This window comes from Anomalospiza imberbis, unplaced genomic scaffold (assembly GCF_031753505.1).
Source record: "Anomalospiza imberbis isolate Cuckoo-Finch-1a 21T00152 unplaced genomic scaffold, ASM3175350v1 scaffold_47, whole genome shotgun sequence".
NCBI lineage: Eukaryota > Metazoa > Chordata > Aves > Passeriformes > Viduidae > Anomalospiza > Anomalospiza imberbis.
The window spans coordinates 335,511-361,182 of NW_027100078.1; the positions used below are offsets into that span (position 1 = coordinate 335,511).

Genomic DNA, 25,672 nt, shown 5'->3' on the forward strand with positions numbered 1-25,672 from the left:
AGGAAAAAAAAAAAAAAAAAACAGGACCTAAAAAATCTTTTCTCACTGTCTTTTTAAATATAGTGTATTCACTTGGAATAGGCTCTGGGGACACCGGCACAACTGGGGGATGGCTTTGACCCCTGCTGGGGGTGGCCTCCGTTGTGGCAGCTTCCTCTTCTTCCTCTGTGGGGACTTGAGGGCTGCTGGGTAGAGTCCAAGAGCTGGGTCTGGGGCTTTTAGGGCTGGAGGAGTTGGGGTTGTTTGGGCTGGAGAAGCTGGGGGAACTGTGGCTGTTGTGTCTGGAGAGGCTGGGGGGCTGGAGAAGATGGAACTGGAGCTGCTGGAGCAGCTGCTGGCTGCTGGGCTGTCATCCTCATCTGCGGCAGCGTGGGAGTGCAGCAGACTGTGGGCCCCTGAACTGCAGTGTCTCACAGTGATGTCGATGGTGCCCTGGACCAGTGGCACTGTGTGTTCCTCCAGGAAGCCCTGCAGACTCTGGATCATGTCCTCCTGGTCTGGTCCACACACACAGAGAACATACAGGATGGCACTCTGTGCTCCTTGCCATCCACCACTGCTCCCTTTGGATGGCCTCCATCCTCTGGTTCAGCCAAGTCCGCACAGGGTCCAGAAGTTCCCGTCGTTGACGGAAAAGTCCTGCCCAGACCTTGGGCAGGACACCGCCGACAGCTCTGGCTGGTGTCTCCTGAGGAGAAGAGGGATGGGCCGGCACAGGGCCATGGGGGCTGATCTCGTCCTGGCTGCCGGGAGCTCGCTCTGATGAGCTCGTGGCTGCTGGCAGCTGCTCAGGGGCTGTGATGACAATCTCTAGAGAGTCACCGGCATCATCAGAAAACCTGACAGTCTCTATTGCTCCTCTGCACAGTGGGCATGATGGATTTGTCTGTGCCCACCGCAGGATGCAGCTCCGGCAGAACTGGTGGCCACAGGGCAGAGTAGAAGCCACGTCATCCCAGGTGTCCTGGCAGATGGCACAGTTGCCATCTGTCTCTGTGGCCATATTTGGCTGCTGCAGCATGTTGGGGAGGGCTGAGGATCAGGAGCTGCTCTCTGTTGCCGGTGTCACAGCCTGCAGGAGAGGGGAGGAAGGAGAAGGACACCCTCCCACCTCCCTAAAGCCCTGTCACCTGCCCACGTCTGACCAGGGGACGTTTCCTGTCAGTGCTGCAAGTACGCTCTGCCCCAGCCAGGCAGGGCTGGGGAAACCCTGCTGGTTGCTCTGGGACTGGCACTGGGACCTGCCAAGAACAGGCACCACTCAGCACCAGAGAAACCTGGCTTGACCCTCCACACCTCGCAGTCAGGCTCGGTAGGAGTTCAGGCCAGAGCCAGACTGGCACCGGCTCTGCCCACGTCTGTATTTAAGCAGCGAGGGGGGACGTGTCACAATCCTGCGCTCGGTGATGTCACCCTCCATCAGGAGGCCATGTCCACGCCAGTGCATGTTGATAGGAGAAAGAAGAAAACTTCTGCACTTCCATATTGCTCTGCCTTGGCCACCTGTGTCATGTGTCCATGGCCGTGTCTCATCCCTGCTCCTGACACCTTGCCAAGGTTTTCTGTGAGGAGCGGAGTGGTGGGAGCTGTCAGCATGAACGACCTGTGGCTGGATGATGTCTCCTTCTGTCACTGCCTTTCTGTGGCAGTGCTGGGATTTGGAGAACCTGGGTGCTGGTGGCCAGCCCGGGGTGAGAGTGTCCCCCACTGTGGGACAGGGTTGTGTCCCTGCTTCAGGGAGAAGCAGGAAGGAATGTTTTGCTCCAGCCCCATCCACTCCCGCTGACACTTGCCCGCAGTGCCGGGTCCCTCTCCACTTCCCAAGTTTCTGTGTTTCTGGAGTTCAGTGCCTTTGTGCTCCTTTCCAGAGCCTCAGGAACGACCTGGAGTTGCTGTCCCAGCAGAGTGGGGTACAAGGGCCAGAGGAGCAGTTTAAAGTCCTTGCTTGCTATACCATTGTAACTTTCTCTACTTTCAGACTTTGCAGCTGCAGCTAGCTCTAAGTTTCTCTGCTCTTTCTGCTTCTAAGGCCTGCTTTCCGAGCTTTCTGAAAATCATCTTACCTTTACTATTTCCCACATTCACTGAGCAGGATCTCAGGTCGAACACCCCCTCAAGGCCAAGCCTTTGCCATCCCATCAGTGCTTGGATTATTTATTTACACGCTCAGGTTGCGAGCACGAGCCTCTGTATCAGGACTGAGTTCCCTCTTCCGCCTGCCAGCACCTCGCTTAGGGGACGAGAATTGATAAATGTGAAAGAATGACAGATAAAAGTTATTATGAAGATAATAACTTCAGCTCCTTCAGCTCCTGGTGCTCAGCTGCTCATGCTGAACCGGACGACTCGGGGAGAAGAACACAGTCCATCCAATTCCTTCTGGGACACGGAGAGGAGAGGCTGTGGAAACAGGAGCAGTGTTTGGTGTGGCCTCCTCTCTGCCCTTCGCGCCTTTCAGCACTTTGAACTAGCCAAGAGCTTTCTCCAAGAGTGCAATGGAGCAGCTGTTCCTGCTGCCGGCTCTGGCTCTCTCCAGTCTCTGACCTTGCCTGCTTTTGTCCCTCTTGCTGTGCCCTCTGCTCCCCCAGGGCTCGGTGGCTGCTGCCCAGGACTGTGGGACTGGCACGGATCCAGGTGTCGAGACCCTCCTTTCTCTGCCCTTGGAGCTGCCTGGGCACTGCAGCCTTTTCCATCTGGAAGCTCCCCATGGACAGGGAGTCCCCAGCTCCGTTCCTTGCACAACCTCCAGGAGCCCAGGGCTGCCATCTCAAGTCCCTGCTGGCCCTGGGGGCTCCCAGGTGGGCACAAGTGGGGCAGCAGAGCCAGCAGGGAGCCTGCGAGTCTCTTCCAGCCCTGTCTGCTCAGAGTTTGGGCCTTGGAGCCTCAGGTGGCCAAAGGCAGCTGCTGCTGGTCCCTCTGTGTGCCCCTGTGTTTAGCAGTGCTGCTCCATCCGTCTGTGCCCAGCCACGGGGAAAAGCCTCAGCCCTGCAGGGCCAGGAGCTGCCGGGCTCTGCCTGAGCAGCTCAGCCAGAGGGAAGGGAGCTGCTTCCCACGGGAACCAGGAGCCAAGGGCTGGAGCACCTCGTTCTGGGGCAGAGCCCAAATTCTGTGGGGGAGTAACAGAGTTATTCACGTGCACTGGTGTGTCAGCTCTGCAGGTGCTGTGCCTGCAAACACATGGCTTGAGATGTGCAAAAGAATTCTGCAACTCTTGGCTGGAGCAGGATGTCAGCAGTGCTGAACTCCAGCTTAGTCCAAAGCAAACACTTGACACCTCTGCTCATATCTGCTAGATTTTTTACATCGGGGTATCCAGAGAAAAGCAAACAGAGGAGTAAATATTTTCATTATTTATCAGCAATGTATCTCATTTTGTTGAACATTTCTTTTTCAGAATGTGTTATCTTCTTAAAAAGAAAAAGAAAAAAGACAAAAAACCCGAGAAAAATATGAAAGAGAAAAAAAAGAAACAAATGTGTAGTGAAATCTTCTTGAACTTTGGATTAAGAGGTAACTGATCTATTTAAAGGGAGAACTCATTTACTTTGTGCATGTTCTCATGCCTGGATCAATCTTAAGGACTGACGTCAGCATCCTTTTTTTAAAAACTTTGTGTTTTGTTTCCAATATTAAGATTTTTTTTAATTGCAGTTGAAGCAATAGGAGGATGAGAGATGGATTGTGCACGACTGTGTCTTGAGTGCAAAAATATTGCAGTTTGAAACTTGGACCTAAAGTATTGAAAATGAAACTTACAAATCCCAGTGCATTGTGTGACAGCAGCTTTTCCTATAGGATGTGCAGCATCACAAAGACTTCATCAGTGGGGTTGGGAGTGCTTGGAGCTTTGTCCTGTGCCACTCTGGGATGTCATGAACCAGGACTTCACCTGCCACCAGCCCAGGTCACCCTCTGCCACCACAGCTCCTTGGGCCTTGTGTCCCCAAAGCAGACACAAAGTGTTTCTGCTGCTCCCCCTTTGCACAAACCCACAGAGAGCTGGGATTTTTCCAAGGCTCGTGTCTCCATTGGGCCATATTCCCAAAGAACCAGCAGCACATCCTGATGAATACGGCGAGTTACGTGGATGGTGGTCAGCTCCACTTCCTGCCTAGAAATCCTGAAACTGCTTCTAAATGCTGCTCCTTCAGCTCCTGGACACCTTCTCACACAGAGCTGGGAAAAAAATCCCCTGGCCACTGGCTAAAAGGTGAGTTATGCCCAAGTTAGAGCACTGTGGGAAATCTCTGTCCCTCCCTGACGTTTTAATGTATCTGTACATGGGGGTGTGCATGGATGCGTCTTGTATACAAAGGAAGGAGCGTGCAAGCAACGGGACTGACACTTTCAGTGTCCATGCTATTCCATACCCATGGGCACAGAGACATTATGGAAACCCTGGCACAGACAGAGCCTTCTGTCCATGGGTACAGAGACATCCAAGAGCCCCTGGCACATACAGAGCCTTCTGTCCATGGATACAGAGACATCCAAGAGCCCCTGGCACACTCAGAGTCTTCTGTCCATGGGTACAGAGACATCCAAGAGCCCCTGGCACACACAGAGCCTTCTGTCCATGGGTACAGAGGCATCCAAGAGCCCCTGGCACACACAGGCCTGGCACACACAGGCCTGGCAGCACAGGTGGCTTTCCCCACAGGCTGCAGGAGATGAGAACACAACATTTGCCAACACTGACTGCAAGCCACAGCTCTGGGTGCTCCCCGTGAACCTCAGCTCTGGAACCACTGTCTGCCCAAGCTTCAGGGGCTGCAGTGGGAGCCTGGCTGGGCTCTGCCCTGGGGCCATCCTGCAGGGACAGCTGCAAACAGGGAGCATCCCCTTGCCACAAACAGCCAAGCCAGGGCTGCAGGGCAGCTGCTCCAGCCCGGACTGCACTGCTGAGTGCTGTGCTCTGGGGCTGGGGCTCCCCACACAGGGGACTGGACTGGTGTGCCAGAGGAGACTGGGAAGCTGCAGCTTCAGCCTAACTGAGGTGGGTGCGTGGGCTGGGAAGAGTGGGGAGGCTCAAGGGGATTCACAGAGCTCATCCTGTTGCAAGGACGAGGAAAAGGGAGTGGGAACTCAGCAGTGAGGAGAGCTGAGGGCTGGAGAGCAGCTCTGAATGACACTAAAATCCCACTGGACCTCTGAGACATTGCTGCTCCTCAGCCAGTGACAGGATGAGTCCCTGAGCCTGGGACTCGGCCGTCCTCATGGTGAGGGGCACCAAGGAAGGCAACAGTGTGATGGAGACTGCCATGGGCTGGGAACTCACTGGGGGAAAAGAGGGAGCAGTTGGGAAGTACAAGGCAGGTGGAGGAGAGAACAGTTCAGAGAAAGACTGAGCTACAGCTTGAGCAAGCTGCAAAATGTCATTTGGGGTCATCCCAGATTGATTTCATTTCAGAAGCTATTGAACAAGTTTATTTTGGGGTGGTGGCATGTTTTCCCTGGGAGGTGTACACTCTGCACACTTGAGCTTTGTTGCTGAAATGCTCAAGCAGGTCTGTGCTGCAGGTCACCCCATTTCTTCTTTGGCTGATTGCGGCCCGGTGCTGAGCTCCAGCAGAGCCCTGGCAGAGCCCAGAGCAGCCTCAGCACCCGCAGAGCCCGGCTGCAAGGAGAGAAACCAGAAAGCGCCCGTCAGCTGAAGGCTCCTGTCCCCTTGTCCCAGCCGCCCGCGGTGCCCGGGCCATGCTGTCCGTGCCCAGAGCTGTGCCCAGAGCTGCCCATCCCTGCTGGCTTTGGGAGCAGAGCAGGAGGGCAGGACATGTGCCCAGCCTGCAGCCGGCCACGGCACATCCAGCCCTCAGCAGCTGCCCAGAGCAGGATGCTCCTGTGCTCACTGCCATCTCCCCAAAGCTCTGATCCCACCATGCCAAGCACACGGGACCCACCTGACGCCATCCCCCGCTGGAAGAAAAGCTGGTCCCAAACGATGTCCTCAGCCTTCTCCAAGGGCACGGCCCATCCACGCCACAGCTGCTCCCAAGCACTTCCCCATCCAGACTAGACCCCAGCTAGAATGGTTCCTCTAGAAAAACAAACAACAAATTATTGAAAATAAATTACAGAGGGGAACAAGAAAAAAGGTCAAAAATCATATTACTGTCAGGGACTTGAGGAAAGCCCAACCCCTGCATGCCAGGGAAAAACCCACCCACAGGTGAGGGAAGCCCAGGCTTTCTCCCTTCCCCCCTGCACTGCCCCCCAAAATAACGGTGACCCCAAAGCAAACAGGGGCAGTGGAGCAGCCCAAGCCCTTCCTTGCCTGCAAAGCAAAGCAGCCCCTGCACAGGTTCTGGAGTACCACCTCTGCTCCCACCATGGGGGTTTGTTTGTGTCGGGCTGGCTGCCCCAGCCCCAGCCTGGGGCACGGTGGGTGCTGGGGGCTGTTGGCAGGGCCAGGAGCCCACTCCCAATTCATCACCACCCCCGCCCATCCACCAGCCCTGCCAAAAGCAGCCTGGCAGCCGACTGAAGGATCAGCTGCATCCGCCCCAGCAAAGGGGGAACCTTTGGTTCCTGGCCAGGCTGTGCAATGCCCAAATCTGGGAGCATCCCCCTGCGTGTGGACTCACCTGCAAATTTCCTGTGGAGCCTGGCTTTGGAGAAGGTGCCAGAATCGAAGTCCATCATCCTCAGCTGCCGGTGGCCAGGTGGAGGAAGAGGTTGTCATCCTTGATGTCATCCTCGTTGTCCCCAGCAGCAGCAGCCCCACCTGGTACAGCTCCTCCAGGGGCTCCTTCTCCTTCCCTGGGGGTGAGCCCAGGCTGTCAGGGTTCTGCCCAGGGCCCAGAGCTGTCAGGGAACCAGGACAAGCAAAACCAGCTCAGATGGCAGCCACCAGTGCTGGGCAGAGCAGCTCAGCTCCAGCACAAGGGCTGTGTGTTCCCATCTGATGACCCCTGGGCAGTGACACAGGCAGGACAAAATGTCTGGGTTCCTTTGCTTCTGATTGCCAAGGCATGTGTGGAGCTGTAGCTTACCAGGGCCTTGCATCAAAGTGTGCCTGTGGCTCTCTCCCTTCTTCTAGGGCTGATCAATATCCTGCAGCCAGGGATCACAGAACAGCTCTTCTAACGAGGGCCTGTCCGAGTCCAGCATGGATAAACACCGCCTGATCACATCTTGGCACTCTGGGCAGAGAAACCAGAACCCGCCGGTCAGTTGGAGAAGGCTCCTGTTGGCTTTGCCCCACTATTCCCGTGCCCAGGCCATGCTGGATGTGCTCAGAGCTGGGCCTAAACTTCCTCATCAATTCCCTGTTTTGGAGGAGAGCAGGAGAGCAGGACATGTGCCACCTCCTCAGCAGCTGCCAGAGCGGGATGCTCACGAGCTGCTGCTGTCTCCCAGCACTGGCATTGCCCCCGTGGCCAGAGATGAGGATCCACCTTGAGAGAGCCGTCGTGGCAGTGAGAGCTGATGGTCCCAGCTGATGTTCTGGCTCCTCCTGAAAGGGTGCTCCCCGCAGACCATCTGGTGCAGCAGGATGCCCAGGGACCAGATGGTAGCTGGCTTGCCATAGTAAAATCCAAAGTGGATCCATTCCGGGGGGCTGTATGACGGTGTTCCTGTGGAATACAGATGGGGTTCATCAGGGGGATGCTGCTGCTCCCAGAGCCTGGCCCCAGCATCCCTGGGCGTGTGGGGGCTGCCCCAGTGGCACACGGGGTGACCACTGCCCTCTCGCCAGCATCTGGGACTTGTGTATAGACTCGGGGTTGGAAAAGAAGCCACTGGGGTTGGAAGAGGGCAGCAGAAATCCTGGCAAGGCCCAACCATGAGGAGGAAAAACCCACCCAGTGCTTGGGAAAACCATGCCTTCATCCTCCCTGTCTGCACTGCCCAAAAACATCATGAACCTGAAACAAACCAGGTGAGTGGAGCAGTCCAAGCCCTTTGTCACCTGCACACCAAACCGGCTGGGACACAGGTTACGGCCCCCCTCTCTGCTACCCCCACCCACGGGTGTTTTTGTCAGGCTGGCTGCCCCAGCCCCAGCCTCAGTCCTGCCCAGAGTGGTGGGCAAAGGCTGCCAGCAGGGCTGGAAGCTGGCTCCCCACCCAGCCCGGCTCAAACGCAACTCAGCTGAAATCTCAGTGCCATGAAGGGCAGCAAAAGGGAGAATCCCCGCTGCCACACCCAGCTTGGGCTGTGAGATGTTGGGCCATGAGATGCCAGGACTGAGAGCACACCCCTGCGTGGGCTCACCTGCAAAGCGAGTGTAGGCTGTGTCTTGCAGGTAGGTGCCACAGCCAAAGTCGATCAATTTGGCCTGCCCGGTGGCCAGGTCCACCAGGATGTTCCCTGGTTTGATGTCCCTGTGCAGGACTCCACAGCTGGTGCAGTGCTGCACGGCCTCCAGCACCTGGCGGAACAGATCCCGCGCCACCTCCTCGGACAGGAACCCCCGTGCCCGAATGAAATTGTGCAGGTCCTGAGACCGCTTCGGGCGTTCCAGCACGATCAAGATGTATTTGGGGAGCTCAAGCCACTCCAGCAGCTGGATGACACCGGGGAAGCCAGTGGACACCTTGTCCAGCAGCACGATCTCCAGGGGTGCGCTGGTGCCGTTGGGCTGCGGGAGGAGCACGATGCCATCAGTGGGGCTGATGCCATGCCGGGGGTCAGGAACTCCTCACCCAGCCCGGGATGCTCTGTGCCCTGCGCTGACCCCACACCCGCTCTCCCTCGAGGTGTCCTGGTGGCTCCCACCCTGCCGGGCCTCGGCTCATCCCCGCCCGGCACGGCCTGGCTTCTGCCGCTGGCCCCGCTCACTCACCAGCTCACCCCAGTGCCGGACGCGGTTCCTTGGCACCCTTTTGATGGCCACCTGCAAGCCAAGAGCAGCAGCAGGCTGAGCTCGCCACCCGCCATGCCCAGCCTCAGCCCCAGCCCCAGCTCCAGCCCCATCCTCCTCCTCCTCCTCCTCCTCCTCCTCCCCCCTCTCCCTTCTCCTTTTCCTTCTATCCCTCCTTCTCCCCCTCCTCCTCCACCCCCTCCTCCCCCTCCTCCTCCTCCTCCCCCCGCCGCCGGCCCCGCCGCTCACCGGGGCACCGTCCGAGCGCCGTGTGGCCGCGAAGACGCGGCCGAAGCCGCCGCTGCCCAGCAGCGAACCCAGCCGGTACCGCTCCTTCAGGCCCTGCTGCGCCTTCCCTGCGGGCGGGACGCGGCTGTCAGCGCTCGGCCCGGGGCCAGGAGCGGCCCCCGACCGCCCCCCGACCGCCCCGGGCCGGCCCTCCCCAGGCGTTCGCTCCCGGCAACGGGACAGCGGCGGCTCGGGGGCGGCGGCCGCGCTGCCGAGCGGCGGAGCTCGGGCCGGGGAAGCCGCAGCGGAGGCGGCGGCAGCGGCCGCGCCGCGTGTGTCCTCCGCGGGGCCCGGGAGGAGCCGGGACCGGGGCCAGGCTCGGGCCAGGCGGAGCCAGAGGGAGGCGATGCCGCCCCAGCCCCAGGCACCGATGCCCGCCCAGAAGCGCCACCGCCAGCACGGCCAGAGCCGGGCGGAGGCGAGACCCAGGCGGGACGGCCGGGGGCGGGGATGGGGCAGCCCCGCCCGGAGCCGGGGGCGGGCCGGGAGCATGGCCCGGCCGGGAATGGGGAGAGAGAGACTGGGAGAGGAGGGAACAGCGGGAAAGGGAGAGCGGGAGACAGTGCGGGACAGCGAGAGAAGGAGAGGAGAATCAAGAGGGAGTCTCTGCTTTGGCTGCTGCCGCTGCTGCTGCTGCCGCCGCCGCTGCTGCTGCTGCTGCAACTGAAGCTCCGGGGCCGTTTGTCCCCGTGTCCGTTTTTCCGTTGCCCGCTCACCCCCACGCCCAGCCCCCCGCTCCCGTGGGAAAGCCCCTGAGCCTGTCCAAACACGGGAACTTTGCCCTGTTCAGCCCAGACCCAGAGTCTGGACTCCTGCACGGGGGCAGAGGTATCTCCTCGGTCGCTGCTGTGTATTGTCCCCGCTGAGGATCAAACCCTGTCGGGGCACATTCCCTGGCTGGAGGATTCCCTGGTCCTGGTCCTGCACTTATGGCTCCAGTGTTGCTTTCCAGCAAAAACTGGAAGGCAAACTGTGTGGCTCATGGTACTTTAGAGTGTCTAGAACTCGCTAAGTCACTGATCTTAGAGGTGAGATGCATTTGGAATTAATGGGATGGAGAAGTAGTGCAAGATGGAAAAAGGGAGCAGAGAAATAAATAGAGGAAAACACCTTGGACTGTTTCTTTCAATTTTCATTTCACTTCTGGAAAGCTGTTTCAGTTTTCCAGGAATCTTTTCCACAGTCCTGTTTGCTCTTTTCAAGAACCTTTCCTGGAGAACCAGGTTGAGCTCCTGTCACAAGATGTGCCACCACCTGCAGCTTCTCTTGGCTTTCCACAGCGGGTGTGCAGCAGGACTCTTGCAGCAGAGCAGGACAAAGGTTTGGAGAACTTGACAGCTTGTCCTTTCTTTTCCTGGTGAGCTGGGGAGTTGTGCCATTGGTGAGGTTTTCATTGTGACTGTTCCAGCCTTGGGAAACAGGAGGTGGAACCAGGACTTGTTAGGGAATACAAGCCTGACTGAATGCAGAGAAGGAATCTCCAGAGCCCGCAGCCAGAAATGGAGAGTTGTGTGATAATCATTCCCACATCTCCATGGACACCTGGAAAGTGATCTAGAACATGAAAATGGGACAGAGGGAGTTTGTTTCTGTGTTCAGTTTGGGTGATTCTACATCTCCAGTGCTGGTATAAATCAAGAGCCCAGTCAGTTCATGATAAGCACCAGAACAGGCTGGACCTCTGAGAGTAGGTGATGGAAGGAATTTGAAAAGGAGAAATGCAGGGAATGACTTGGTGGACTTTGTCTGGAAGAAGGGTAATTTTTTCTAATTATTTCTAGTCCATTGCTTCTGCTTTTGTCCTTCTTACAAGGCCATTTGCATCCCAGATTCCTCATGAAATGAGATCCCTGAGCTTCTGGAACTGCCTGAAAGATGCCCTGTTCTTGCAGGGACACTCAGGCTGAAGCAGGAAGCAATTTTGAAGCAATTGTATTAAACAAAAACCAGTTCTTAAGCAGAGATTGATGTCACTCCCCCCGACCAACCACCATGGGCAAATCTCTGGCTCAGCCTGGAGCAGTGACCTTGAGGGGTGTCCCCACTGCAGGGATGAATCTCCACAGCCTCCAAGATGGGAAATGTCAGGAGACACTGCCATTAAAATTTGGGATGGCGCTTTTCTAGTCTGAAGTGCTGCCCTGTCAGTCAGATGTGCCCAGGCTGGGCCAGCTCAGCAGCTCTGCAGGAGCTCTCAGTGGTGTCACTTGGTTGTTCCTTTCTCTGGGGATTTTTCCAGCCCTGCCACAGCTTCAGCTCCCTCTGAGGATGTGGAACTTTGGGATGGAGGAGACAGGCTGGTTTCAGCATTATTCACCCCAACAGCAGCGTGACCCCCCTCCTTCATTTCCCACTGGGGCTTTGCAAACAGGGCCTTGCTGGAGTGGTTTGAGCCCATTGCAGGCAGAGCCTCCTGCTCCAGCAGGAACTGCCTTTCCTGTGCCAGGAGCAGGGCAGGTCCCGCTGCAGGAAAAGCCCCAGGCCAGCCCCAGCACAGGGAAGGCCTCGGGCACAAGGGCAGAGTGCCGTGCTGGGAGCTGTGCCAGGGAGAGCCTGAGGCACCAAAGGCGCCTTGGCAGCAGCAGCTGCTTGCAGGGCATGGCCAGAAGCCTCCCTTGGCAAGCCGGCCTGGTGGCCAGCACTGCAGAGCTGCTGCCTCAGGGCTCATTTCTGGCTGGGCTCTGCCCCAGCCCACAGAGTGTGACCTCAGCCCTGACTCTGCCACGGCCCTTGTGCCTGAGCCCTGCAAAGCCCAAAGGTCACCTGTGCCCCCCTGGCTGTGCCAGCCCCTGGGGCAGGGGGAGGAAAGGCAGAGAAGGGGCTGGGTTTGGCTGTGGGATGTGGGGTCCAGCAGAGACCATGAGGAGTCGAGGCAGTGGATGGAGTGCACTGAGCAGCCCCTTCTGCCCATGCAGTCCTGGAATGGTTTGGATGGGAAGAGCTCTGCAGTGCTCATCTCATCCAAACCCCGCCATGAGCAGGGACATCTTTCACCAGATCAGGTTGTTCAGAGCCCTGTCCCAGCTGGACTTGAATGTTTCCAGGGATGGGGCACTGACCACCTCCCTGGGAACCTGTCCTGGTGTATCACCACCCTCATCATCAAACATTTCCTCCTTATCTGTTCTTATCTGAACCTCCCTTCCTTTAGTTTAAAACCACCCCCCTTTGTCCCGTTGTGACAGGCCCTACTAAAACATTTGTCCACCCTTGTATTTCCATGGCAACTGCCAGGACAGGTGACCCAGGTGTCACCCCCAGTGAGGGCTGCCATGGAAACAGTGCCCAGCACTGCCCCTTTCTGTCGGACTGACCTGGCCTTTGGCCCTGGCCCTGGCGTTTGCTGCTGGTTCCGCGGCGCCTGACCGGCCAGCACGGCACAGGGCAGGTGGCCATGGCACAAGCCACCAGCAAGGGATCCCCTCTGGCTCTGGGCAGTGACAGCAGCCCTGAGCAAGGGGCCAGGGCAGGTTTCCATGGCGAGCAACCATCACAACGGCTCCAGGAGCAGAGTGACTCTTGCCAAGGAACTTTGTGGTGCTGTTGCTTAATATTAAATCTGGTTTTTGCTGATCCCTTGCTGGGGATTTTTTCAGTGCTCTCAAGCCCTCGTTGGTAACAGGGTGAAGGAGCCCTGGCCCAGGCTCTGGCCCTGGGGGACATGGGGACGCTGCCGGGGGGTCCCTGTCCCCCTGTCCCACCCCCAACAGCCTCGGCCCCCGTCCCCGTGTCAGGCTCTGGGGTCGATCTCGTGGAACATCCTCTGGGGGAGGCTGCGGCGCCGGGGGCGGGGGGACCCGGGGGGACAGGGGACCCCGCTGTGCACGAGCAGCGTTGGACTTCTCTGGGGGAACTGGGAGGGGGGGCTGGGGTGGAGTGACCTCCCCAGTGACCTCACACAGCCCCTGTGAGGTCACACAACCCCTGTGATGTCACACAGCCCACTCTGAGATGTAACAGGCCACCTGTGATTTCATACAGGTGCCCTGTGAGGTCACAGCCTGCTCTTTGAGGTCTCAGTCTGCTCTGTGATGTCAGAAAATCTGCCCTGTGAGGTCACAGCCCAGCCTGTGATGTCACAGACACCCTGTGATGTCATAGCCAGCTCTATGATGTCACAGCCACCTTTGTGATGTTTTGCAGTCTCGTTGTCATGTCACAGCCTGCTCTGTGATTTCACAGTCAGCTCTGTGATGTCACAATCCACTCTGTATTTTCTCAGCCTTCTCTGTGACATCACACAGCTGCTCTGTGATGTCACAGAGCCCTTTTCTATGATGGCAGAGTCTTCTCTGTGTCCTCACAGCCCGTTCTGTGATGTCACACAGCCAGCCTGTAATGTCACAGCCGACTTTGTGACATCACAACCTCCTCTGTGATGTCACATCCTGCTCTGTGATGTCACATAATAAACCAGTGATGCCACAGCCAACTGTATGATGTCACAACCTGGTCTGTGATGTCACACAATCACAGAATCACAGAATTGCTGGGTTGGAAGAGACCTTTAAGGTCATCAAGTCCAACCCATGCCCTAACACCACCTCAGCTAAACCATGGCACTGAGTGCCACATCCAGTCTTTTTTTAAACACATCCCAGGATGGTGACTCCACCACCTCCCTGGACAGACAATTCCAGTACTTTATCACCCTTTCCATAAAAAACTTTTTTCCTAATATCCAACCTAAATTTCCCTTGGTGCAGCTTAAGACACTGTCCTCTTGTTCTGTCAGTTGCTGTGAGGAGAGAGACCGACCCCCACCTGACTGCAACCACCTTTCAGGGAGTGTGGAGAGTGATAAGGTCACCTCTGAGTCTTCTCCAGGATAAACAACTCCAGCTCCCTCAGTCATTCCTCACAAGACTTGTGTTCCAGACCCCTTGTAACAGACAAGAGAAGTCTCTTTGTTCATCATTAAACAGGAACTCAGGCAAAGGAAGAGGTTTTTTGTGAATAACAGGAAACCCGAGAATATGCTGACTCCTTAAGTTGATGGCACAACGAGGGTCGGGAGGTGTGTAACCATCTATGGAAAGATGGTTACAGGGTCATAAACCCCCAGCGAGGAAGAGGAGGAGAGCCTTCATCCACACGACCACCAGAGAGCAGGCGGCGACCCCCTAGCAACTGGAGGCGCACGCACAGAGTACTCCCGGAAAAGCCACAAACGCGGAAGAAGGGGGAGAATAAAGGACCGTGGGAAAAGGGAAGCGGTGTGAGCCTTGGCGGAGCACTGACTCCCCGGCTGCACCCAGCGCTGTTTGCTTGTCATTGCTTGCTGTAATCAATAAAATTATTTTTATCAATCCCTAAAGGATCAGACAAATTATTTACTTTAACTTATAACACCCACTCCCTGCTCTTGCTGCTGGCCCATCTTCAAAGCCTCTCCCTCGGGCTCTTCCTCCCGTGCAGAGCAGCTCTCCTGGACAGGGACGGCAGATGGCACAGCTGGGAAGCAAAGGGAGCACTGAGTCAGTATGGGGACGTTTTCCTTGGCAGCAGCTGCACTTCCATCAGGGAAGGGAAGATCTCAGAGCCTCCCCAAGAGGGTTAGAAAGAAAAAGCAGCCGAGCGGGCCAGGCTGTGGTGAGCGCAGCCGCGGTGGGACTGTCCCGCAGCCCCGGCAGCCCGGCACAGCCGGCACAGCTCCCGGGCCCTGCCGGCACAGCTGCCTTGCCCAAGGACAGCCCCTGTGCCGGCCGGGGCAGCTGCGCTGAGCAGCCCCGGCACGGGCAGGGCCCGCTGCTGCCCCGCCGGGCAGTGCCCACGGCCACAGCCCACGCCACCCTCAGCCCCACCCTGCCTCCCCGGCCCTGGGGCCTCACCCGGGCTCTCTCCAGCGTGGCAGCAGCAGGTCCCCGTTCCCTGCTCTTGCTGCTGGCCTTCAGCTTCTCCCTGCTGGCTCCCGTCAGTCTCCGGCTGTCCTCGAGGTCTCCACTGCAGCTGTGGCAAAAGCGGAGGCTCTGCAACTGGTTCCAAGGCCTGGCAGAGCTGCAGTCCCGGAGCCCTCTGTGCTCCCTGCCGGCCCCCTCCATCCCCTCAGCCCCGCCATGCTCTCGGCAAAGCCCCAGCCCCCTTCAGTTTCTTCAGCCCCTCACAGTCCTCTCAGCCCCTCAGTCCCTTCTGACCCATCCCGTCCCCCTAGACCCGCCACCCCTCGGCCTGTGCCACTTCCCTGTCACCTCAGTGCCACCATCGCCCTCGGCTGCCCCACAGCCCTCAGCCCCAGCAGCACCTCAGGGTCACCGTCCCTTCAGCGTCACCGCCCCCTCAGCCCCCTCAGTCTCACCGTCCTTCAGCAGCTCCTCAGGGGACAGTGCCTGGGGCCATCGGCAGCTCCCACCGCTCCAGGGACACCCGGGGCTGGAACTGCTGCTCCGCCCGGCCCGGCCGCCAGCTCGGACCCAGCACAGGGAGAGGGGACACAGGGGGCACGGGGGAAAAGCAAGAGGTGAGGGAGGAAGCAGAGCAGGGGAAGAGGTTAAAAAGAGGCCTACACCTATACAGATATCAATCTATGTAACTAAACCCCCATATATCAATATTAATATGCCTATCTACAAATATAACTATATATATGTAAATGTAACCATACACATGTATAAATGCAACTATGGACATCTACAACTACAACTGCACATCGAAAAATATAAATATATACACCTAAAACTAAAAATAAATTAACTAGACAAATCTCTCTCTATGTAGATAGATAAGAAAAACTCAATAAATCTATAAATACAACTACATATATCAATAAATATAGCTATACACATCTAGAAATATAACTAGAGACAGAGGAATTCTACCTGCCCAATGGTCACAGGCTCTCCCTCTGTCTCTTCCTGGCACACAGGGCAGCCCTCCTGGACATGTTGATCACACGGGATCTGGGAAGCAAAGGGAACACTGAGACAATCCTGGCCCTTGTGCAAGTGTCCCTTGAGCACCAATTGTCCTTCTATCAGGGACATTAAAAGATGGCCCGAAAGGCAGACTCTCACTTGGCAATTTGAAGCCTGCTCTATAAAGAACAGGGATCCTTCCAAGTTTTCAAAACGGAACTGTGTAAAGTATTTAAGTATTCTAATAAAGTCTCAGCACCCACAGTGCAAATGGCACCCACGAGAGCTTGAAACACAGACAGTCCCAGTGACAGAGAGACCACAGTCCTGACTGAAATGGCTGAAGGCTGCTGGGGGCTGAGGTATGAACCAGACTGGGACACCCAGCTTGGTGGCACAACTCCCACAAGGTCAGGTTTATTCCCTGCTCTCTTGCCACAGCAGAGGACTCAGTGCCCAAGCCTCTGGCGAAGTGTGGAGGGCAGAGCTCGGGCAGGTTGTGCATGTGCCTTTGAACTAAAGGCACCAGGAAGCACCAACCCTGCAGACAAGAACTCAACTCTTCTCGTCTCCCTTCCTGCCAGAGGCAGGCTCAGAGCAGCCGTCTCACACCTCTCTAAACCAACGGGGGCTCTGTCCTTACCAGGCTCCTCGGGCTCTGGGGAACTGTTCTCGCAGCTCTCGGTGCCAGATGAAGTTTCCTCTGCTACAGCCCGGTTCACAGGCTCCCCTCCTGAAGACTCAGGGGCAACATTCATATTGCCCTTGAAAGAACAATAGAAAAAAAGAAAACTAAAGATCATTCAGTATTTTGCTGGAATCGCATCAAGGATATGGTTACTCTCCTTCTCCATGTAACAACGTTCAAAAGCTTTCAGCCCAGCCTCTTCCATTCCCCTCCAGTGGGTTACCTGAGCAGAGGGAGACCTTTCAGGCAGGGATCTCCTGATCTCCCGGATCATTTGCCCGATGGCAAAGTCAAGATCCACTGGTGGCAATTGCTCTTCGCCAGGTGCATTCAAGGCTGAGCCAGAGGCCGTCGATACTGCACAACCTGCACTGCCAGGTGGAGCGCTGGGGGCTGAAGTGCCCGAGGTGGCTGCAAGAATCCAAAGACATTGGTCACACTCCACAATGTGGCTCTGAGACACTGATCTCTGTTGCTGCCTTGGATCAACCATCACAGGAAGCAGGCAGGAAAACCAGGCAGAGAATCTTTTGCCTTTCTAGGTGCCCCTTCTAAATAAGCTTGAGAATTTTGGGCCGAGAAGGACAGAGCCTTGTGGAAAAATACTTCAAACAGTCACTTTTCAGGACCTTTTGGGGAAAAGCAAGGCTACAACGCTTTTCCTACCTCGTGGGTCGTAGGCTGGGGGCTGCTGCTCCCTGTGGAGCTGCTGGAAGCTGCAGGGCTGGATCCTGAGCACCTCCCGGTCGCTCGGAGGCAGCTGCCCCCCGTAGAGCTGCTGGAAGCGGCTGCGAGGCCCCTCCCGCCCGAGCGGCAGCAGCGGCTCCCCGTAGAAACCGAAGAAGCCGCCGCAGGGCGGGATGCGCAGCAGCTCCCGCTCGGCGGGCGGCGGCCGCTCCCCATAGAGCTCCTGGAAGCGGCTCGGCCCCTCCCGCCGGGCCGGCACCGGCCGGTCCCTGTGCAGCAGGTGGAAGCCGCAGGGCGGGCGCCGGGCGAGCAGCGGCCGCTGCCCGGGGGGCGGCTGGAAGCGGCCAGGCCGGGGGCTGCGCAGCTCCCGCCCGTCCGGCAGCGTCCGCTCCCTGTGCAGCAGCAGGAAGCCGCTGGGCGGGCGCCCGGGCGGCAGCGGCGGCCGCTCCCTGGAGAGCGGCTGGAAGCGGCTGCGCCCGTCCCGCCCGTGCGGCAGCGGCCGCGCCCCGGGGAGCTGCTGGGAGCCGCGGGGCGGGCGCCTGCGGCCCTCCCGCCTCGCCGCCGGCCGCTGCCTGTTGGCCGCGCTCCGGCGCCTGATGCGGAGCAGGAGGTCGGGGCGGTCGCGGCGAAAGCAGGGGTTGCCGTAGTGGAGCCAAGCCCCGGCATCGCCCGGCGCAGCTGAGCCAACCCGGCCCGGCACCCTGCGGAAGCCGTAGCGGTAGAGCTGGCGCACGAAGCTGCGGAACTGCGTGGCCCTGAAGGTGTGCGGGGCCGGGCCCCGGGCGTCGCCCGGGCTGAGCAGCTCCCGCTCGAAGAGGGAGCGGTGGATGAGCAGCCCCCGGGCCCGGCTGTCCCAGCGCACGGAGCGGACGCGGGGGCTGTTCGCCAGGCGCCACAGCTTGGCGGGGAAGGCGCTGGCTCTGAGCCCGGCGGGCAGCGGCAGCTCCGCCATGGCGCCGCTCGCCGGCTGTCGCCACAACGGCCCCGGCGCAACGGCCGCGTGGGGATACCATAGGGACAGAGCCAACGCGGGGATTTGGAGCCTGGGGGTGCTGGCACCAAAGTCCTGCTCTTGAGAGGGGTGCAGGGACACAGGGGCTGTCAGAGGACAATGAGAGACAGGGGACATGAGGCCATAATGGGCCAGGCAAGATCCTGCCCAGCGTGGCAGCAAAGACATTTCCTCCCCGTGGCCTTGGCACTCCAGGGCACCCCAAAAAGGGCCGAGGAGTCCTGTGTGTAACCAGGAGGGATGACTGACATCACTGTGGGTCCCAGCATTCCCCAGTCCCTTGCTGGCCATTCAGTGCACACTGGGGCCGCTGGGCATGTGTGGAACATGGGGATGGGGTGCACAAAAGTAAAGGGGGACCCCAAAGTGGAAGGAGTGGAAGCCAAAATCGGTGGGTGGAGACCCCCAAAACGGAGGTGTGAGATCCCAAAATGGAGGGAGGAACCCACAAAATTGGGGCAACGCCCCAAAAACCCACATGAAGCTGTTCTCTCCCTCCATTGTTTACCAACAAGAGTTCCATCTACCAACTCTAATTTCAACAAATAATTCCAAGTGTTTTAGCTGAAACTCATTCTGAGCAAACTTTGTAGAAGTGATCACAGAATCACAGAATGTTCTGTGTTGGAAGGGATCCACCGAGTCCAATTCTGAAGGGAATGGCTTGCTGGCAGGGTCAGCACCAAAGACACCCACCCCAGCTTAAGGAAGAAGTGTCATTGACTGTAGGGCAAAGCAGCACAGAAGTACAAAAGGATAAGCTAAGCAATGCACCTGATTATTACTAGAAAAGATTGCCTGTAGGGATTCAGAAAGATACATCACCAGTTACCCTCATACTTGACCATTGTCCTGACACACACGTCAGCTGGGGATGCCCTGTCACACCAAGGGATTGGAGAAGCACTCCCAGTAACTGGGAATTCCTATGTGGTTCGCCCACCCTCAGGCGAGGCCGCCAACTTTGCTGTGAGAGGGCCCAGATTTTATATTGTTGAATAAACAAGCTACCACAACTTCTAGTGCGGGAACATCTGGTTTCATCCTCCTCTTGGCCAGGGCTCAGGGAGGAACTAAGGGAGTTTGCTTTGAGCCTACACCTTCAAACAAAGCCAGATAGAGATGTGATAAATGAATATGATTTGTGCCAATAATTGTAACTATATCGATATTTTAGAAAATATTTGTTAAAAAGTAATAGAGGAAAGTGATATGTAATTAGCATCACAAAACAGCTGTTTGCAGATGCTCATAAGATCCAGGATGGAGTACTGAGATATTTTAGCACAAACAGCCATGGGAAGGACAAAGCTGGGAAAAACTCCAAGAGTGGAATTGACATTGAGACAAATGAAAATCCAGGCATCTTCTTCTTAGGCAAGAATGGCCTTGAAGACAATTAAGCTGCCCATATGGCCCTGGGCACATGGCTGGTGCCCCACAGGACATGGGTGCCACCCACGGTGGGGCACAAGGGGAAGGCTGAGGAAGCAGAGCCCAGAGACTGTGTGGGGGAAATAACAATTTATTTATTTTACTAAAAAGGAGTTGAAGAGCCGTGCTAGTTCTACTGCAGGGGGGCCTCTTGCAGGGGTGGGGAGAGTTCGAGGCCCTTCTCTTTAGGGACCACCGGGGCCACCCAGGCAAGCAGTGCCTGCCTTGGGTGGGACCAGAGGGTCTGAGGCTGGTGCCTCTGACTGATGGATCAGAGGGACCTGCCTCATCCTGGGGCTGGTCCTGCTCTGGGGACACCGGCACAACTGGGGGATGGCTTTGACCCCTGCTGGGGGTGGCCTCCGTTGTGGCAGCTTCCTCTTCTTCCTCTGTGGGGACTTGAGGGCTGCTGGGTAGAGTCCAAGAGCTGGGTCTGGGGCTGCTAGGGCTGGAGGAGTTGGGGTTGTTTGGGCTGGAGAAGCTGGGGGAACTGTGGCTGTTGGGTCTGGAGAGGCTGGGGGAGCTGGAGAAGATGGAACTGGAGCTGCTGGAGCAGCTGCTGGCTGCTGGGCTGTCATCCTCATCTGCGGCAGCGTGGGAGTGCAGCAGACTCTGGGCCCCTGAGCTGCAGTGTCTCACAGTGATGTCGATGGTGCCCTGGACCAGTGGCATTGTGTGTTCCTCCAGGAAGCCCTGCAGACTCTGGATCATGTCCTCCTGGTCTGGCCCACACACACAGAGAACATACAGGATGGCACTCTGTGCTCCTTGCCATCCACCACTGCTCCCTTTGGATGGCCTCCATCCTCTGGTTCAGCCAAGTCTGCACAGAGTCCAGAAGTTCCCGTCATCGACGGAAAAGTCCTGCCCAGACCTTGGGCAGGACACCACTGACAGCTCTGGCTGGTGTCTCCTGAGGAGAACAGGGATGGGCCAGCACAGGGCCATGGGGGTTGTTCTCGTCCTGGCCGCTGGGAGCTCGCTCTGATGAGCTCATGGCTGCTGGCAGCTGCTCAGGGGCTGTGATGACAATCTCTAGAGAGTCACCGGCATCATCAGAAAACCTGACAGTCTCTATTGCTCCTCTGCAAAGTGGGCATGATGGATTTGTCTGTGCCCAGCGCAGGATGCAGCTCCGGCAGAACTGGTGGCCACAGGGCAGAGTAGAAGCCACGTCATCCCAGGTGTCCTGGCAGATGGCACAGTTGCCATCTGTCTCTGTGGCCATATTTGGCTGCTGCAGCATGTTGGGGAGGGCTGAGGATCGGGGCTGCTCTCTGTTGCCGGTGTCACACCCTGCAGGAGAGGGGAGGAAGGAGAAGGACACCCTCCCACCTCCCTAAAGCCCTGTCACCTGCCCACGTCTGACCAGGGGACGTTTCCTGTCAGTGCTGCAGGTACGCTCTGCCCCAGCCAGGCAGGGCTGGGGAAACCCTGCTGGTTGCTCTGGGACTGGCACTGGGACCTGCCAAGAACAGGCACCACTCAGCACCAGAGAAACCTGGCTTGACCCTCCACACCTCGCAGTCAGGCTCGGTAGGAGTTCAGGCCAGAGCCAGACTGGCACCGGCTCTGCCCACGTCTGTATTTAAGCAGCGAGGGGGGACATGTCACAATCCTGCGCTCGGTGATGTCACCCTCCATCAGGAGGCCATGTCCATGCCAGTGCATGTTGATAGGAGAAAGAAGAAAACTTCTGCACTTCCATATTGCTCTGCCTTGGCCACCTGTGTCATGTGTCCATGTCCGTGCCTCATCCCTGCTCCTGACACCTTGCCAAGGTTTTCTGTGAGGAGCGGAGTGGTGGGAGCTGCCAGCATGAACGGCCTGTGGCTGGATGATGTCTCCTTCTGTCACTGCCTTTCTGTGGCAGTGCTGGGATTTGGAGAACCTGGGTGCTGGTGGCCAGCCCGGGGTGAGAGTGTCCCCCACCCCGTGGGACAGGGTTGTGTCCCTGCTTCAGGGAGAAGCAGGAAGGAATGTTTTGCTCCAGCCCCATCCACTCCCGCTGGCACTTGCCCGCAATGCCGGCTCCCTCTCCACTTGCCAAGTTTCTGTGTTTCTGGAGTTCAGGGCCTTTGTGCTCCTTTCCAGAGCCTCAGGAAGGACCTGGAGTTGCTGTCCCAGCAGAGTAGGGTACAAGGGCCAGAGCAGTAGTTTAAAGTCCTTGCTTGCTATACCATTGTAACTTTCTCTACTTTCAGACTTTGCAGCTGCAGCCAGCTCTAAGTTTCTCTGCTCTTTCTGCTTCTAAGGCCTGCTTTCCCAGCTTTGTGAAAATCATCTTACCTTTACTATTTCCCACATTCACTGAGCAGGATCTCAGGTCGAACACCCCCTCAAGGCCAAGCCTTTGCCATCCCATCAGTGCTTGGATTATTTATTTACACGCTCAGGGTGCGAGCACGAGCCTCTGTATCGGGACTGAGTTCCCTCCTCCGCCTGCCAGCACCTCGCTTAGGGGACGAGAATTGATAAATGTGAAAGAATGACAGATAAAAGTTATTATGAAGATAATAACTTCAGCTCCTTCAGCTCCTGGTGCTCAGCTGCTCGTGCTGAACCGGACGACTCGGGGAGAAGAACACAGTCCATCCAATTCCTTCTGGGACATGGAGAGGGGAGGCTGTGGAAACAGGAGCAGTGTTTGGTGTGGCCTCCTCTCAGTCCTGCACACCTTTCAGCGCTTTGAACCAGCCAAGAGCTTTCTCCAAGAGTGCAATGGAGCAGCTGTTCCTACTCCCGGGTCTGGCTCTCTCCAGTCTCTGACCTTGCCTGCTTTTGTCCCTCTTGCTGTGCCCTCTGCTCCTCCAGGGCTCAGTGGCTGCTGCCCAGGACTGTGGGACTGGCACAGATCCCATGGTCAAGACCCTCCTTTCTCTGCCCTTGGAGCTGCCTGGGCACAGCAGCCTTTTCCATCTGGAAGCTCCCCATGGACAGGGAGTCCCCAGCTCCGTTCCTTGCACAAGCTCCAGGAGCCCAGGGCTGCCATCTCAAGTCCCTGCTGGCCCTGGGGGCTCCCAGGTGGGCACAAGTGGGGCAGCAGAGCCAGCAGGGAGCCTGCGAGTCTCTTCCAGCCCTGTCTGCTCAGAGTTTGGGCCTTGGAGCCTCAGGTGGCCAAAGGCAGCTGCTGCTGGTCCCTCTGTGTGCCCGTGTCCAGCAGTGCTGCTCCATCCGTCTGTGCCCAGCCACGGGGAAAAGCCTCAGCCCTGCAGGGCCAGGAGCTGCCGGGCTCTGCCTGAGCAGCTCAGCCAGAGGGAAGGGAGCTGCTCCCCACGGGAACCAGGAGCCAAGGGCTGGAGCACCTTGTTCTGGGGCAGAGCCCAAATTCTGTGAGGGAGTAACAGAGTTATTCACGTGCACTGGTGTGTCAGCTCTGCAGGTGCTGTGCCTGCAAACACATGGCTCGAGATGTGCAAAAGAATTCTGCAACTCTTGGCTGGAGCAGGATGTCAGCAGTGCTGAACTCCAGCTTAGACCAAAGCAAACACTTGACACCTCTTCTCATATCTGCTAGATTTTTTACATCAGGGTATCCAGAGAAAAGTAAACAGAGGAGTAAATATTTTCATTGTTTATCAGAAATGTATCTCATTTTGCTGAACATTTCTTTTTCAGAATGTGTTATCTTCTTAAAAAGAAAAAGAAAAAAGAAAAAAAACCCGAGAAAAATATTAAAGAGAAAAAAAAAGAAACAAATGTGTAGTGAAATCTTCTTGAACTTTGGATTAAGAGGTAACTGATCTTTTTAAAAGGAGAACTCATTTAATTTGTGCATGTTCTGATGCCTGGATCCATCTTACGGACTGACATCAGCATCCATTTTAAAGACTTTGGGTTTTGTTTCCAATATTAAGATTTTTTTTTTAATTGGAGTTGAAGCAATAGGAGGATGAGAGATGGATTGTGCAAAACTGTTTCTTGAGGGCAAAAATATTGCAGTTTGAAACCTGGACCTAAAGTATTGAAAATGAAACTTACAAATCCCAGTGCATTGTGTGACAGCAGCTTTTCCTATAGGATGTGCAGCATCACAAAGACTTCATCAGTGGGGTTGGGAGGGCTTGGAGCTTTGTCCTGTGCCACTCTGGGATGTCATGAACCAGGACTTCACCTGCCACCAGCCCAGTCACCCTCTGCCACCGCAGCTCCTTGGGCCTTGTGTCCCCAAAGCAGACACAAAGTGTTTCTGCTGCTCCCCCTTTGCACAAACCCACAGAGAGCTGGGATTTTTCCAAGGCTCGTGTCTCCATTGGGCCATATTCCCAAAGAACCAGCAGCACATCCTGATGAATACGGCGAGTTACGTGGATGGTTGTCAGCTCCACTTCCTGCCTAGAAATCCTGAAACTGCTTCTAAATGCTGCTCCTTCAGCTCCTGGACACCTTCTCACACAGAGCTGGGAAAAAAATCCCCTAGCCACTGGCTAAAAGGTGAGTTATGCCCAAGTTAGAGCCCTGGGCGAAATCTGTCCCTCCCTGACGTTTTAATGTATCTGTACATGGGGGTGTGCATGGATGCGTCTTGTATACAAAGGAAGGAGTGTGCAAGCAACAGGACTGACACTTTCAGGGCCCATGCTATTCCATACCCATGGGCACAGAGACACTATGGAAACCCTGGCACAGACAGAGCCTTCTGTCCATGGGTACAGAGACATCCAAGAGCCCCTGGCACACACAGAGCCTTCTGTCCATGGGTACAGAGACATCCAAGAGCCCCTGGCACACACAGAGCCTTCTGTCCATGGATACAGACATCCAAGAGCCCCTGGCACACACAGAGCCTCCTGTCCATGGGTACAGAGACATCCAAGAGCCCCTGGCACACACAGAGCCTTCTGTCCATGGGTACAGAGACATCCAAGAGCCCCTGGCACACACACAGCCCTGGCACACACAGGCCTGGCAGCACAGGTGGCTTTCCCCACAGGCTGCAGGAGATGAGAACACAACATTTGCCAACACTGACTGCAAGCCACAGCTCTGGGTGCTCCCTGTGAACCTCAGCTCTGGGACCACTGTCTGTCCCAAGCTCCAGGGACTGCAGTGGGAGCCTGGCTGGGCTCTGCCCTGGGGCCATCCTGCAGGGACAGCTGCAAACAGGGAGCATTCCCTTGCCACAAACAGCCAAGCCAGGGCTGCAGGGCAGCTGCTCCAGCCCAGACTGCACTGCTGAGTGCTGTGCTCTGGGGCTGGGGCTCCCCGCACAGGGGACTGGACTGGTGTGCCAGAGGAGACAGAGAAGCTGCAGCTTCAGCCTAACTGAGGTGGGTGCGTGGGCTGGGAAGAGTGGGGAGGCTCAAGGGGATTCACAGAGCTCATCCTGCTGCAAGGACGAGGAAAAGGGAGTGGGAACTGAGCAGTGAGGAGAGCTGAGGGCTGGAGAGCAGCTCTGAATGACACTAAAATCCCACTGGACCTCTGAGACATTGCTGCTCCTCAGCCAGTGACAGGATGAGTCCCTAAGCCTGGGGCGCAGCCTTCCTCGTGGTGAGGGGCATCAAGGAAGGCAACAGTGTGATGGAGACTGCCATGGGCTGGGAACTCACTGGGGGAAAAGAGGGAGCAGTTGGGAAGTAAAAGGCAGGTGGAGGAGAGAACTGTTCAGAGAAAGATTGAGCTACAGCTTGAGCAGGCTGCAAAATGTCATTTGGGGTCATCCCAGATTGATTTCATTTCAGAAGCTATTGAACAAGTTTATTTTGGGGTGGTGTCATGTTTTCCCTTGGAGGTGTACACTCTGCACACTTGAGCTGTGTTGCTGAAATGCTCCAGCAGGTCTGTGCTGCAGGTCACCCATTTCTTCTTTGGCTGATTGCAGCCCGGTGCTGAGCTCCAGCAGAGCCCTGGCAGAGCCCAGAGCAGCCTCAGCACCCGCAGAGCCCGGCTGCAAGGAGAGAAAC

The 25,672-nt window shown here is 56.8% G+C and overlaps 1 long non-coding RNA gene and 2 pseudogenes across 1 annotated transcript; 1 reads left to right on the top strand and 2 right to left on the bottom strand.

The window, feature by feature from the left end:
* LOC137466906 (zinc finger protein 850-like) overlaps positions 1–25,672 on the bottom strand; it is an 807,951-nt pseudogene that overhangs the window by 281,332 nt on the left and 500,947 nt on the right.
* The window catches only part of LOC137466908 (zinc finger protein 850-like), a 743,182-nt pseudogene that overhangs the window by 272,262 nt on the left and 445,248 nt on the right, over positions 1–25,672 (top strand).
* On the bottom strand, positions 14,470–15,538 carry LOC137466915 (uncharacterized). Its single transcript, XR_010995337.1, has 3 exons — positions 15,390–15,538; positions 14,926–15,043; positions 14,470–14,548 (listed from the first exon to the last, which is right to left on the bottom strand). It is a non-coding gene; the product is annotated as an uncharacterized lncRNA (long non-coding RNA).